Source organism: Scyliorhinus canicula, chromosome 1, assembly GCF_902713615.1.
Source record: "Scyliorhinus canicula chromosome 1, sScyCan1.1, whole genome shotgun sequence".
Lineage (NCBI taxonomy): Eukaryota > Metazoa > Chordata > Chondrichthyes > Carcharhiniformes > Scyliorhinidae > Scyliorhinus > Scyliorhinus canicula.
The window spans coordinates 309147721-309162819 of record NC_052146.1 but is presented as its reverse complement, the minus strand read 5'-3'; positions in this window follow the sequence as shown (position 1 = coordinate 309162819).

The window sequence follows — 15099 nt, the reverse complement described above, 5'->3', positions numbered from 1 at the left end:
GTAAGCCTGCTTGTGACAATAAGAAAGCTTATAAACAAGAAAATAGAAGCAGGCGGAGGCCTTTCGGCCCTTCGAGCCTGCTGCCCCATTCATTATGATTATGGCTGATCATCAAGTTCAATTCCTTGATCCCTCCCCATATCCCCCGATCCCTTTAGCCCCAAGAGCGAAATCTAAAATCCTTCTTGAAATTACACAACATGTTGGCCTCAACTACTTTCTGTGGGAGTGAATTCCACAGATTCACCCCTCTCTCTGGGTGAAGAAATTTCTCCTCACCTCAGTCCTCAAAGGTTTACCCCTTATCCTCAAACTATGACCCCTAGTTCTGGACTCCCCCACCATCGGGAACATTCTTTCTGAATCTACCCTGTCTAATCCTGTTAGAATTTTAGAAGTTTCTGTGAGATCCCCTCTCACTCTTCTAAACTCCAATGAATATCATCCTAACCCACTTAGTCTCTCCTCATAGGACAGTCCCACCATCCCAGGATTCAGCCAGGTAAACCTTCGCTGCTCTCCCTCCATAGCAAGAACATCCTTCTTCAGAATGACTCTCAGAACCCACAGCTATTTGGGGAGACAGTTCCAAAATCCCATTCTCCTTTATGGAAAGATTGTTTTTCCGGAATTCACCCCTAAATATGGATCAAACGTGAAGACTGGGCCCCCACCCTCCCAACTGCGCCCCCACCCTCCCAACTGGGCCCCCACCCTCCCAACTGCGCCTCCACCCTCCCAATTGGGCCCCCACCCTCCCAACATCTGTACTTCCCCCACCTGAAGAGATAATTTATCAAAATAATAATAATCACCTATTGTTACAAGCAGGCTTCAATGAAGTTACTGTGAAAACCGGAGCCACATTCCGGCGCTTGTTCGCCTAATAGGGGCTGGTTTAGCTCACTGGGCTAAATCGCTGGCTTTGAAAGCAGACCAAGGCAGGCCAGCAGCACGGTTCAATTCCCGTACCAGCCTCCCCGAACAGGTGCCGGAATTTGGCGACTGGGGGCTTTTCACAGTAACTTCATTGAAGCCTATTCGAGACAATAAGCAATTTTCATTTCATTTCATTAATAGTGCCCAATTTGTCACTATTCACCCAAATAGATCATTTTAATTTTGTGTCTCCCTCCATTTGATCACCTCTCAACCTGCTGAAGCCATTGGAATCCAGATTTAGTCCATACAAACTCTCCTTATCATTTCACTACTTTAACCACAGATTCATTCTGGTGAATCTGTCCTATACATTGTAGCCATCTGGGATGGCCACTTACAGCAAAAAACATGGACTAAAGCCTAAAGGGAAATGTGGCCAATGTAAGATTCAGGCAGGCACAGAGCCTGAATGTATATTTGTGAGCAGAGAATCCAGACAGCATCGAAACCCCCAACCGATTAGCATTTTGATGGCCCAGCTCCATATGACAAAGGACTGATACTCAAGTAATCGATACAATCCCAGACATTTTGGCGCCACTCCCTTTACTCAGGAAGCCTAAACAACAGGGTCAATGGCCGCTTAGGATTCGCCCAGCTATCAAGGCACCCGCCCCTTTACTGGCTGAGATCGAATACAGTGATCGAGAACTACCCAATTAGTGGGATCCAAACAAGGAGCGCCCAAAAGAGTGCGGAACTCCCCAAGGATAAAGCGAGAGACCACCATGCGTTTGATCTCTCTTGGACCTGGCACCCCGGCATGTCCACCTCCAATTGCAGCCCCACCAGAAGCAAGTTCAAGATCAACGGCCGCTACCAGATGGATGAGCCCAGCTGAGCAGCAGTTACTTCTCCAGGCCTGACAGATACAGATCGGAACAATGGCCACTGTTCCTCTGACCCAAGCTGGGTGCCTGAAGTTAAGTACAGGTTGTTTTAGTCGATAGGTGTAGTTTAACTAGTAGTGTTTATGTTGCATGTTAATTGTGTGTGTAAATAAAGTACCGTTGACCTTGAACTAACTAACTGGTGTTTGGCTCTTTGATCGATAGCCGGTTGAACCTTGTGGGGGTATCATTCGATACCTGGCGACTCTGAGCAATATAGTATCGAGATCTAAAGAAAGAAGGGCAACATTATTGATTGCCATATTTATAGCAGATAAAATGGCAACAACATTTAGTGTTGAAGTACAGTGCCATAGAACATTACAGCGCAGTACAGGCCCTTCGGCCCTCGATGTTGCGCCAACCTATGAAACCACTCTGAAGCCCATCTACACTATTCCCTTATCATCCATATGTCTATCCAATGACCATTTGACTGCCCTTAGTGTTGGCGGGTCCACTACTGTTGCAGGCAGGGCATTCCGCGCCCTTACTACTCTCTGAGTAAAGAACCTACCTCTGACATCTGTCCTATATCTATCTCCCCTCAATTTAAAGCTATGTCCCCTCGTGCTGGACATCACCATCCGAGGAAAAAGGCTCTCACTGTCCACCCTATCTAATCCTCTGCTCATCTTGTATGCCTCAATTAAGTCATCTCTTAACCTTCTCTCTTAACCGTCCCTCAGTCTTCCCTCATAAGATCTTCCCTCCATACCAGGCAACATTCTGGTAAATCTCCTCTGTACCCTTTCCAATGCTTCCACATCCTTCCTATAATGCGGCGACCAGAATTGCACGCAATACTCAAAATGCGGCCGCACCAGAGTTTTGTACAGCTGCAACATGACCTCATGGCTCCGAAACTCAATCCCTCCACCAATAAAAGCTAACACACCGTACGCCTTCTTAACAACCCTCTCAACCTGAGTGGCAACTTTCAGGGACCTATGGACATGGACAGTGAGATCTCTCTGCTCATCCAGACCACCAAGAATCTTACCATTAGCCCAGTATTCTGTCTTCCTGTTATTCCTTCCAAAATGAATCACCTCACACTTTTCTGCATTAAACGCCATTTGCCACCTCTAAGCCCAGCTCTGCAGCTTATCTATGTTACGGGTTACCTATGTTATGGGTTACGGGTTAGGTGGATTGGCCATGCTAAAATGCCCATCGTGTCCTAATAAAAGTAAGGTTAAGGGGGGGGGTTGTTGGGTTACGGGTATAGGGTGGATACGTGGGTTTGAGTAGGGTGATCATGGCTCGGCACAACATTGAGGGCCGAAGGGCCTGTTCTGTGCTGTACTGTTCTATGTTCTATGTCCCTCTGTAACTTGTAACATCCTTCTGCACTGTCCACAACTCCACCGACTTTAGTGTCATCTGAAAATTTACTCACCTATCCTGCTACCCCCTCCTCCAGGTCATTTATAAAAATGACAAACAGCAGTGGCCCCAAAACAGATCCTTGTGGTACACCACTAGTAACTGGACAACAGTCAGAACATTTCCCATCAACCACCACCCTTTGACTTTTTCCAGCTAGCCAATTTCTGATCCAAACTGCTAAATCACCCTGAATCCCATGCCTCCGTATTTTCTGCAATAGCCTACCATGGGGAACCTTATCAAACGCTTTACTGAAATCCATATACACCACATCAACCGCTTTACCCTCGTCCACCTGTTTGGTCACCTCCTCAAAGAACTCAATAAGGTTTGTGAGGCATGACCTACCCTTCACAAAACCGTGTTGACTATCTCTAATCAAATTATTCCTTTCCAGATGATTATACATCCTATCTCTTATAAACTTTTCCAAGAATTTGCCCACAACAGAAGTAAGGCTCGCTGGTCTATAGTTACCGGGGTTGTCTCTACTCCCCTTCTTGAACAAGGGGATAACATTTACAATCCTCCCGTCTTCTGGCACTATTCCTGAAGACAAAGATGACATAAAGAACAAAGCCAAAGGCTCAGCAATCTCCTCTCTAGCTTCCCAGAGAATACTCGGATAAATCCCATCCGACCCAGGGGACTTATCTATTTTCACACTTCCCAGAATTGCTAACACCTCCTCCTTATGAACCTCAAGCCCTTCTAGTCTAGTAGCCTGTATCTCAGTATTCTCCTCGACAACATTGTCTTTTCCCTGTGTGAATACTGATGAAAAATATTCATTTAGCACCTCTCCTATCTCCTCGGACTCCACGCACAACTTCCCACTACTGTCCTTGACTGGCCCTACTCTTACCCTAGTCATTCTTTTATTCCTGACATATCTATAGAAAGCTTTAGGGTTATCCTTGATCGTACCTGCCAAAGACTTCTCATGTCCCCTCCTTGCTCGTCTCAGCTCTCTCTTTAGATCCTTCCTAGCTAACTTGTAACTCTCGAGCGCCCTAACTCAACCTTCACGTCTCATCTTTACATAAGCCTCCTTCTTCCTCTTGACAAGTGTTTCAACTCCTTTAGTAAACCACGGTTCGCTCGCTCGACCACTTCCTCCCTGCCTGACAGGTACATACTTATCAAGGACATGCAGTAGCTGTTCCTTGAACAAGCTCCACATTTCCATTGTGCCCATCCCCTGCAGTTTTCCTCTCCAGCCGATGCATCCTAAGTCTTGCCTCATCACATCATAATTGCCTTTCCCCCAGATATAACTCTTGCCCTGCGATATATGAACTGAGCACCGTTATTCTGGGTAGGGTGTGACCCCAAACTCGACAAATAAAAACTCGACAAATCCCCTTTGGATTCCAGTCACCTTGAGAGAAATGAGCAAGATCCCATTCAGCTGCTGGATTATTGTGTGAGCCCAACACTCCTGTCAGCCTCTCCAGTCAGCACAGGAATTGCCAGACCTGATCCGCTGCTCGATTTAGAATTTGAGCCGGAGCGTGGGATGGATGAGTGAGGAAAGGGAAGGTTCAGGTAGAAAGGGTGAAGTGTCCTGAAAGAGGCTAAGAACAGGCCGTCGGTAATCCAGCCAGCCCTTTTGGCTACATGCAAAGATCCCAATACAGTTACTGGAACCAATAGTGTACTCCTTCCTTCCTCACCACATCCACCCATCTATTAGACAGTCGATGTGTTTTAAAAGATGAAAGTGTATATTGCACCACTCACTGCGAACGATCTGAACTGGAATATGCCCCACCCCCGCCTCCCACAATGCACCCAACCTCCCAGTTTGGATGGGTCCAGCCACAGAAAGTTTCAAGGTTGTCACAGCTTTCATTGGAAGAAGTCAGGCAGTATCTGCATGGCCTTGAGAGAATGGCCGGCAGCACTGCCACCATGTCGTGTTCTGACTCTGAATACAAACACGATGACAATGATTGGTAATACAAACAAAGCATTTTTTATTGCAGAACGACAGGATACCACGAGAGCTTTTGCACACACGTCTCACCTCTACTTCCCGTGATGGTTTATCCAAAACAATTGACATATTCAGCAGTATATACATCAATGTTTTGAACTACAGGCAGCACAATGCAATGTCACAACACATGCAACTGCGTCCCTGAGAATCCTCAGCCGCCCACCCAGGGAGCAGTTCCTCAGACACCAGCGGGAATCTGCTCCTGGGCCTCTGCACCTACGCACCTGGCTAGTCCCTCCTCCGCTCTGCTCTCCTGCAATACAAGGGCACTCTGTATTCATGCACAGAATCCCTACAGGGCAGAAGGAGGCCATTCAGCCCAGCGGGTCTGCACCGACCCTCCGAAAGAGCACCCCACCGAGGTTCAGGCCCCCACCCTATCCCCGTAACCCAGTAGCCCCACCTAACCTTGTGGACATTAAGGAGCAATTTAGTCATTAGTGACGCCAAAAGGGACCGGAGGAAATGGAAGAGGCGGCCGTCGGCCTCGAACGCCGTGTAGTGGCGGTCCTCCGGGCGGATTGGGAGCTGGTGGTATGCAGAGTTCAGATCCACTGTGGAAAAGTGCCGGTACTGGGCGATCTGGTTTACCATGTCTGCAATCCTGGGGAGGGGATACGCGTCGAGGAGCGTAAATCTATTTATAGTCTGACTGTAGTCAACCACCATGCGGAATTTTCCCCCGGTCTTAACGACCACCACCTGAGCTCTCCATGGACTATTGCTGGCCTCTATAACCCCCTCACTGAGTAGCCTTCAGACCTCTGCTCTGACAAATACCCTATCCTGCAGGCTATACCGCCTGCTACGAGTGGCTACGGGTTTACAGTCCTTTGTGAGATTGGCGAAGAGAGGAGGGGGTGGGATTCGCAGCGTAGCGAGGCTGCAGATAGTGAGTGGGGGCAGGGGCCCGCCGAAGCTGAGGGTGAGGCTCTTGAGGTTACATTGGAAGTCTAGGCCTAATAAGAGTGGCGCGCAGAGGTCGGGCAAAACGTAGAGTTTGAATTTTGAGTAGCTAGCGCCTCGGATTGTGAGTGTTGCGGCGGTGCGCCCCTGGATCTGGACCGAATGGGAGCCTGAAGCGAGTGAGATAGTTTGCTGCACGGGGAAAACGGGGAGCGAACAGCGTCTTACCAGGTCTGGATGTATGAAGCTCTCCGTGCTCCCGGAGTCGAAGAGGCATGGCGTTTTGTACCCGTTGATATGGACCTCTGCCATCGAGTTTCGTAGATTCTTTGGTCGTGATTGGACCAGGGTGACCGCGCTGAGTTGCGGGTAGTCGGCGGCTCGATCAGCTGTGCTGGAGTGGCCCCATGATGACTGCCCTCTGAGTTCATAGTCGAATTCTTCCGCAGAGTTGTCCGAGCGCGGAGATGCCGATCGGGCCCGTGGATCGCACGTGACGGGCGGCGAGGAAGATGGCGTCCAAGATGGCGGCCCCCATGAGTCGCACGTGGAGTCGGGGCATAGGCCGCAGCGTTTCGGGCCCCGCGGGCCTGCGAGTGAGGGGAGCGATTACTTTGAGTTGCTGGGGAGTTGGAGGCTGGGGCCCTTTTAGCGAGGCACACTCGTGCGTAATGGCCTTTCCGCCCGCAGCTGCTGCAGGTCGCGTTGCAGGCTGGGCAGTGCTGCCGTGGGTGCTAGTTCTGGCCGCAGAAATGGCAGACTGGAGCAGCATAGTGGCTGGCTGGGGCAGCATAATGGCTGGCTGGGGCAGCATAGTGGCTGGCTGGAGCAGCATAGTGGCTGGCTGGGGCAGCATAGTGGCTGGCTGGGGCAGCATGGTGGCTGGCTGGAGCAGCATAGTGGCTGGGGCAGCATAGTGGCTGGCTGGGGCAGCATAGTGGCTGGCTGGGGCAGCATAGTGGCTGGCTGGGGCAGCATAGTGGCTGGCTGGGGCAGCATAGTGGCTGGCTGGGGCAGCATAGTGGCTGGCTGGAGCAGCATGGTGGCTGGCTGGGGCAGCATGGTGGCTGGCTGGAGCAGCATAGTGGCTGGCTGGGGCAGCATAGTGGCTGGCTGGGGCAGCATAGTGGCTGGGGCAGCATAGTGGCTGGGGCAGCATAGTGGCTGGCTGGGGCAGCATAGTGGCTGGCTGGAACAGCATGGTGGCTGGCTGGAGCATAGTGGCTGGCTGGGGCAGCATAGTGGCTGGCTGGAGCAGCATAGTGGCTGGCTGGGGCAGCATAGTGGCTGGCTGTAGCAGCATAGTGGCTGGCTGTAGCAGCATAGTGGCTGGCTGGAGCAGCATAGTGGCTGGCTGGAGCAGCATAGTGGCTGGCTGGGGCAGCATAGTGGCTGGCTGGAGCAGCGTAGTGGCTGGCTGGGGCAGCATGGTGGCTGGCTGGAGCAGCATAGTGGCTGGCTGTAGCAGCATAGTGGCTGGCTGGGGCAGCATAGTGGCTGGCTGGGGCAGCATGGTGGCTGGGCGGCCGCGTAGCACAGGCCTGGGGGAGTCGCTGCTCAGGGGCCCATGATTGGGTTGCGGGGTCCGCGGGGAACGAGTTAAGGCTGCAGAAGGAGACCTCCATCGTGGTAGCAGCTTCCACAGTCGTTTCTAAGTCCTGGGCCCCCTTTCCCAGTGGACGCTGGCGCACATAGTTAGACCTGAGGCCTGCTACAAAAACATTGCGTACCGCAAGTTCCCTGTGTTCAGCCGCGGTAACCGCTTGGTAATTACAGTCATTGGACAAGTTATTGAGTTCCCTTAGGAATTCAGCGAGTGATTCTGTAGGCCGCTGGGGGCGAGTCGTGAATACATGGTGAGCGTAAACTTCATTAACAGGCCTTACATAAATTTTATCGAGAACTGCTAGCGCTGCAGTATATGAACTGGCCGAGTTTAGTTGCGTAGAGATTCTGTGGCTCACCCTCGCATGCAGTAGACGTAGCTTCTGTTCCTCTGTCATTTCGGCTGTGCTCACTTCGGCCAGGTAGGCCTTGAAGCACCGCAGCCAGTGGGAGAAGATTTCTTTAGCTTCTGCATCCTGCGGGTCAAGTTCCAGGCGTCCAGGCTTGAGGGCTGGTTCCATGATCGATCTTTACTGTTCTTAAGTCGATTAAATTGATGGAACCATCAATTCACCAGACACGTGTTTCCGATATGAATCTAGGCTTTAATCAACTTACTTCAGAGCCAGCCTGTTACCCGTTGATGAACTCTTAGTGAACTCAAGCTGACTCTGGACAAGGTTATTTATACAGCTGCACTAGGGGGAGGAGTTGTGGGCGGAGCCGAGGGTGGAGCCCAGTACAAGATCCTGTGTACTCCCAGAGCTACTCCCCCTAGTGGTAGGATAGCGCTTACAAAGACAGTGTGAATTATCATATATATATATATTACATTCACCACACTATGAAGAAAGGTTGAGTAGATTAGGATTGTTTTTGTTGGAAATGCGGAGGTTGAGGAGGGACCTGATTGAGGTTTACAAAATTATGAGAGTTATGGACAGGGTGGATAGCAACAAGCATTTTCCAAGATGTAATGAAGTGCAATGTAATGAAATTCAATGAATGAATTCAAATGTAATGAAGTCAGTTGTAATGAAGTCAGTTGTAATGAAGTCAGTTGTAATGAAGTGCTTTGAGAGGCTGATCATGAAGCGCATCACCTCCATACTCCCGGAACGCCTTGACCCACTTCAATTCGCATACCGTCGCAACCGGTCCACATCAGACGCCATTTCCCTGGCCCTACACTCATCCCTAGAGCATCTCGAAAACAAGGACTCCTACATCAGACTCCTGTTTATTGACTACAGCTCCGCCTTCAACACCATAATCCCAGCCAAGCTCATATCAAAGCTCCAAAACCTAGGACTTGGTTCTCCACTCTGCAACTGGATCCTTGACTTTCTGACCAACAGACCACAGTCAGTAAGAATGAACACCAACACCTCCTCCACAATAGTCCTCAATACCGGGGCCCCGCAAGGCTGCGTACTTAGCCCCCTACTCTACTCCCTGTACACACACGACTGCATGGCAAAACATGGTTCCAACTCCATCTACAAGTTTGCTGACGATACGACCATAGTGGGCCGGATCTCGAATAACGATGAGTCCGAATACAGGAGGGAGATAGAGAACCTAGTGGAGTGGTGTAACGACAACAATCTCTCCCTCAATGCCAGCAAAACTAAAGAGCTGGTCATCGACTTCAGGAAGCAAAATACTGTACACACACCTGTCAGCATCAACGGAGCCGAGGTGGTGATGGTGAGCAGTTTCAAATTCCTAGGGGTGCACATCACCAAAAATCTATCCTGGTCCACTCACGTCGACGCTATCACCAAGAAAGCACAACGGCGCCTATACTTCCTCAGGAAACTAAGGAAATTCGGCATGTCCACATTAACCCTTACCAACTTTTACAGATGCACTATAGAGAGCATCCTATCAGGCTGCATCACAGCCTGGTATGGCAACTGCTCGGCCCAGGACCGCAAGGAACTTCAGAGAGTCATGAATACCGCCCAGTCCATCACACAAACCTGCCTCCCATCCACTGATTCCATCTACACCTCCCGCTGCCGGGGGAAAGCGGGCAGCATAATCAAGGATCCCTCCCACCCGGCTTACTCACTTTTCCAACTTCTTCCATCGGGCAGGAGATTCAAAAGTCTGAGAACACGCACGAACAGACTCAAAAACAGCTTCTTCCCCACTGTCACCAGACTCCTAACTGACCCTCTTATGGACTGACCTCATTAACACTACACCCTGTCTGCTTCATCCGATGCCAATGCTTATGTAGTTACATTGTATATCTTGTGTTGCCCTATTATGTATTCTCATGTATTTTCTTGAATTCTGTTTAATTCCCTTTTCTTCCCATGTACTGAATGATCTGTTGAGCTGCTTGCAGAAAAATACTTTTCACTGTACCTCGGTACACGTGACAATAAACAAATCCAACCCAATCCAACCCAAGAGATTTACAAGGATGCTACCAGGACTTGATGGTCTGAGCTATAAGGAGAGGCTGGATAGACTGGGACTTTTTTCCCTGGAGCTTAGGAGGTTTAGGGGTAATCTTGTAGAGGTCTATAAAATAATGAGGGGCATAGATAAGGTAGATAGTCAACATCTTTTCTCAAAGGTAGAGGAGTCTAGAAATAGAGGGCATAGGTTTAAGATGAGAGGAGAGAGATACAGAAGAGACCAGAGGGGAAATTTCTTCACACACAGGGTGGTGAGCATCTGGAATGAGCTGCCAGAGGCAATGGTAGAGACGGGTACAATCTTTTCCTTTAAAAAACAGTTGGACAGTTACATGGGCAGGGTGGGTATAGAGGACTATGGGCCAAATTCAGGCAAGTAGCTTAGTGATAGAAACTGGCCGGCATGGACAAGCTGGGCTGAACGGCCTGTTTCCTTGCTGTAAACATCTATGGATTCTTTCACTCTGTGGAATTTTCTGTTTCCAGTGTTGTCTACTCTACATTGGGGAGACTTAATGCAGACTGGGTGACCGCTTTGCAGAACGCCCTCAGTCGGTCCGCAAGCAGGACCCAGACCTTCCTGTCGCTGCCATTGCAACTCACCATCCTGCTTTCAAGTCCACATGTTCATCCTTGGCTTCCTGTAATGTTGTAGTGAAGCCCAGCGCAACCTGGAGGAACAGCACCTCATCTTCTGATTAGGCACATTACAGCCGTCCAGGATTAATATTGAGTTCAACAACTCCAGATTGTAAACTCTCTCCTCTACCTTCACCCCATTTTTTGTTTCAATCAATTTATCTTAATTTCTTCCATTGATCCGTTTCCCCTCACTATTGTCCCCCTCCCCCCACTCCACTCCATCTGACCCTAGTTGCCCTTTGACACACTGCTGACCTTTGTTCTGCCACTCACGCATTTTAATCTCTTTATGTGCCACTATCAGCCCCCTTCTTAGCCTTAATCACCCCCGTTTACATTCCTTTTGTCTTTCTATCCATGACATCTTGTCAATCTTGTCAATCTCCACCTATCACTGGCCCTCTATCCAGCCCCACCGCTCCACCCCCACCACAACAGTATAAATCTGACCCCATTTCCAGCTCTCACCAGCTTTGACAAAGATTTCATCTTAAACCTATGGCCTCTATTTCCAGACTTGAAACGTCAGCTCCCTTCTCCCTCCACAAACTTGGTGTGGTCGGCCAGTATTTTATGTTTTTGTTCATGGAGTGTGTTAGGGACAGTTTCTTAGAACAACATTACATGGAGCCAGCCAGAGAATGGGCTACAGTCGACTTGTGCAACAAGACAGGATTAATTAATGATCTCATAATGAAGGTGTCCTCGGTAGCAACAATCATAATATTTGCCATTCAGTTTGAGGGACAATAGAGTGGGTTCAAGATTAGTGTTTTAAACTGAATTTAAAAAAAAATAAATTTTCTTTTTTATAAATTTAGAGTACCCAATTAGAGTTTCTCCATTTGAGGTGCAACCTATGCTACCTCCAATATGAGGGCAGCACGGTAGCATAGTGGTTAGGACAGTTGCTTCACAGCTCCAGGGTCCCAGGTTCGATTCCTGGCTCAGGTCACTGTCTGTGTGGAGTCTGCACGCTCTCCCCGTGTCTGCGTGGGTTTCTTCTCACAGTTCAAAGATGTGCGGGTTTGGTGGATTGGCCATTCTACATTGCCCTTAGTGTCTAAAAAAGGTTAGGTGGGGTTACGGGGATGGGATGGAGGTGTGGGCTTGGGTAGGGTGCTCTTTCTAAGAGCCAGTGCAGACTCGATGGGTCGAATGGCCTCCTTCTGCACTGTAAATTCTATGATTCTATTTAAGGGGCAATTTAGCATGGCCATTCCCCTAACCTGCAAATCTTTGGGTTGTGGGGGTGAAACCCACGCAGACACGGGGAGAATGTGCGAGCTCCACATGGACAGTGACCCAAGCCGGGATTCGAACCCGGGTCCTCAGCGCAGCAGTGCTAACCACTGCGCCACATGCCATTGTTTTAAACTGAATTAAGGGTCATTATGAAAGCATAAGAGCAGATCTAGTGAAAGTGAAAGAGTAATTTAGGTTCAGGGATAGGTCAACAGCGACATAATCACAGACATGTAAAGGAATATATCCATGACAAAGAGAAAGAAAAACGCCAAGGGATGTAGTAACCATCCGTGGTTAACGTAAAAAGCTCAAGATAGTATCAAAGTTAAAGCAAAACCACATTATTGTGCGTGAGTGATAGGTCAGAAGACTTGGCAAAATATGAAGAACAGCAGAGACAGACAAAGGGCAGAATTTTTTCATCCTGTCCAAATTGAGTTCCGTGGCCATGGAAGCAGAGAATTTAGCGGGAGCCAAAAGTAAATTGGAATCCTGTCGCTGTAAAAGGCCAGACCCTAACAGTGGTGAGGATACTGGACACAAACCCCAATATTTTAGTTTATTGTAACACTGTGTGGAAAGAATGATTCATTCCAGGAGTGATTGCATGAAAAAATAGGGATTTGGTATTTTAAAAAACAAAACTTTATTATGAACACAATATTAAACTTTTTAACTTCACACCTGGAAATAACAGCTCACAATTATCCCTGAAACACTACTACTCAATTCCCTATTAAACAGCAAGAAAAGAAACAGCTCTAAATCCATCTTAAAATCAGCATGGCATAGAGTCATATTTGCTCCACAGAACAAATTTGAATCCTGTTCAAAACCCTTCAGACTCTGGTTCAATGTCTTCAAAAAGTTGGTTCACCTGGTGTGTTTCAGCTTCTTCCTTGTCCTCAGCCAAGACTGTCCTGCTTTAAATATTATTACTCCTTTATATCTATCCTGCTGTGAGAGAAAAATGCCTTTACTTGTGGTTAAAACAAAGGTTGCCTGTTCAGAATTCAATTCCACTCCAAAATGTGTTCAAAAAAATGTCTCTCTAAAGCTTCTGCAAAATGTCTCTCTGAGGCTGAGCTCCACCCAGCAATGACATCATCTCCCCAAGCTGAAACGCAAATTAACTTTCCAGGCTAAAAGCACATTAACTCCCCAGGGACTTTCCCTAGTCAAGCCCAGGCAGAAACCACATTCCTAAGGTCAATTTCAACTTATGGCCCCTGAAAGCCCCCTACCCTGCAAACAAAATCCTTAAAACCACGGCTTCGTCAAGGGGAGGTTGTGTCTGACAAATCTGTTAGAGTTCTTGAGGAGATCACAAGGAAGTTAGACAAAGGAGAACTAGGGGACGTGATTTATTTAGATTTTATTATTTAGATTTCTGGGGCTGGTTTAGCACACTGGGCTAAATCGCTGGCTTTGAAAGCAGACCAAGGCAGGCCAGCAGCTCAGTTCAATTCCCGTATCAGCCTCCCCGAACAGGCGCTGGAATGTGACGACTACGGGTTTTTCACAGTAACTTCATTTAAAAGGGTTCCTTTTGCAGCTTTTTGACGTACAGTTCTTCACCGGGCACCAGATCGTGCCCACCCTCTGGAGGATCTCCCCATGCAGCTAACACCTGTTCAGGAGCAGAGTAACAGCATTTGTTAGATTTTGACAATAAGTTATCAAAGCATCACTCATTAAATGACAGTCTGCATTCCGCAAATCAATAGTTCCTGGCAGAGACATTGGTCTGCCTGTGATGATTTCAAAAGGACTCAGTCCTGTTGTTCTGTTTGGTGTAGCTCTAATACTGCATAATACTATTGGCAAAGCTTGGACCCAATTCATGATTTCCTGGCTGTATTTAGACAGTCTTCCTTTCAAAGGTCGATTCATACGTTCCACTTGTCCTGATGATTGTGGATGATAAGGACAGTGTAAATTCCAGTTAATGTTTAGTAGTTTACAGACTTCCTTACAAACAGCAACAGTAAAGTGGGATCCATTGTCTGCGTCAATGCTAGCTGGTACTCCCCATCTGGGAATAAAGTCTTTGCATAGCACTTTGGCTGTATGGGCAGCAGTCCCTCTTCTAGCTGGAGCAGCTTCCACCCATCTGGAGAATTTATCCACTATTATAAGGACGTCATTGTATTGTTGACATTTAGGAAGGGTGATGTATTCTACCTGTACATCCTGGAATGGACCTGCAGGAGCAGGAGCTCTTAATTGAGGCAGGTTACACAATGGTTTGCTACCAATTGTGCATGTTTTTTGAATCCTTTACCACACCAACTTTTATGGAATCGATCCATCATTTATTGAGGTGATATGTGTCCCCATGAATGAATTTGTTGAGCTCAGAAGGGCATTAGTGATTGTGATGCGCCTGGTTTACAAGTTTGAACTTCTCTCCAAATTTCATCATCATACGGTTGAATACCTGATTTTAACCATGTCCATTTTTCTTCCATTGTACAATCATTCTGCATTTCGCGTAAATCATGTAATAAGGTGGTTACTCCCCATTTGTAAATGTGACTGGATTCCTGATGCCATTGAGAGGCACAAAGGGAGGCAGCTTCCCTTGCTGCTTGGTCCGCAAGAGCATTTCCTCTTGCTTCCATAGTTCCTCATGGGTATGGGCTTTACATTTTAGAACTGATACTTCTTTTGGTCAGGCCATAGCTTCTGAAAGATCTCGCACTTCCGTTCCATTTCGGATTGGTGTACCTGCTGTTGTGAAAAATCCTCTTTTTCTCTGCAGATGGCCAAAGTTATGTGCAACTCCAAAACCATATCTGGAGTCAGTATAAATGTTAGCAGTTTTATCTCTTGCCATATGCCATGCAGCACGGTAGCATTGTGGATAGCACAATTGCTTCACAGCTCCAGGGTCCCAGGTTCGATTCTGGCTTGGGTCACTGTCTGTGTGCAGTCTGCACATCCTCCCCATGTGTGCGTGGGTTTCCTCCGGGTGCTCCGGTTTCCTCCCACAGTCCAAAGATGCAGGTTAGGTGGATTGGCCATGATAAATCAC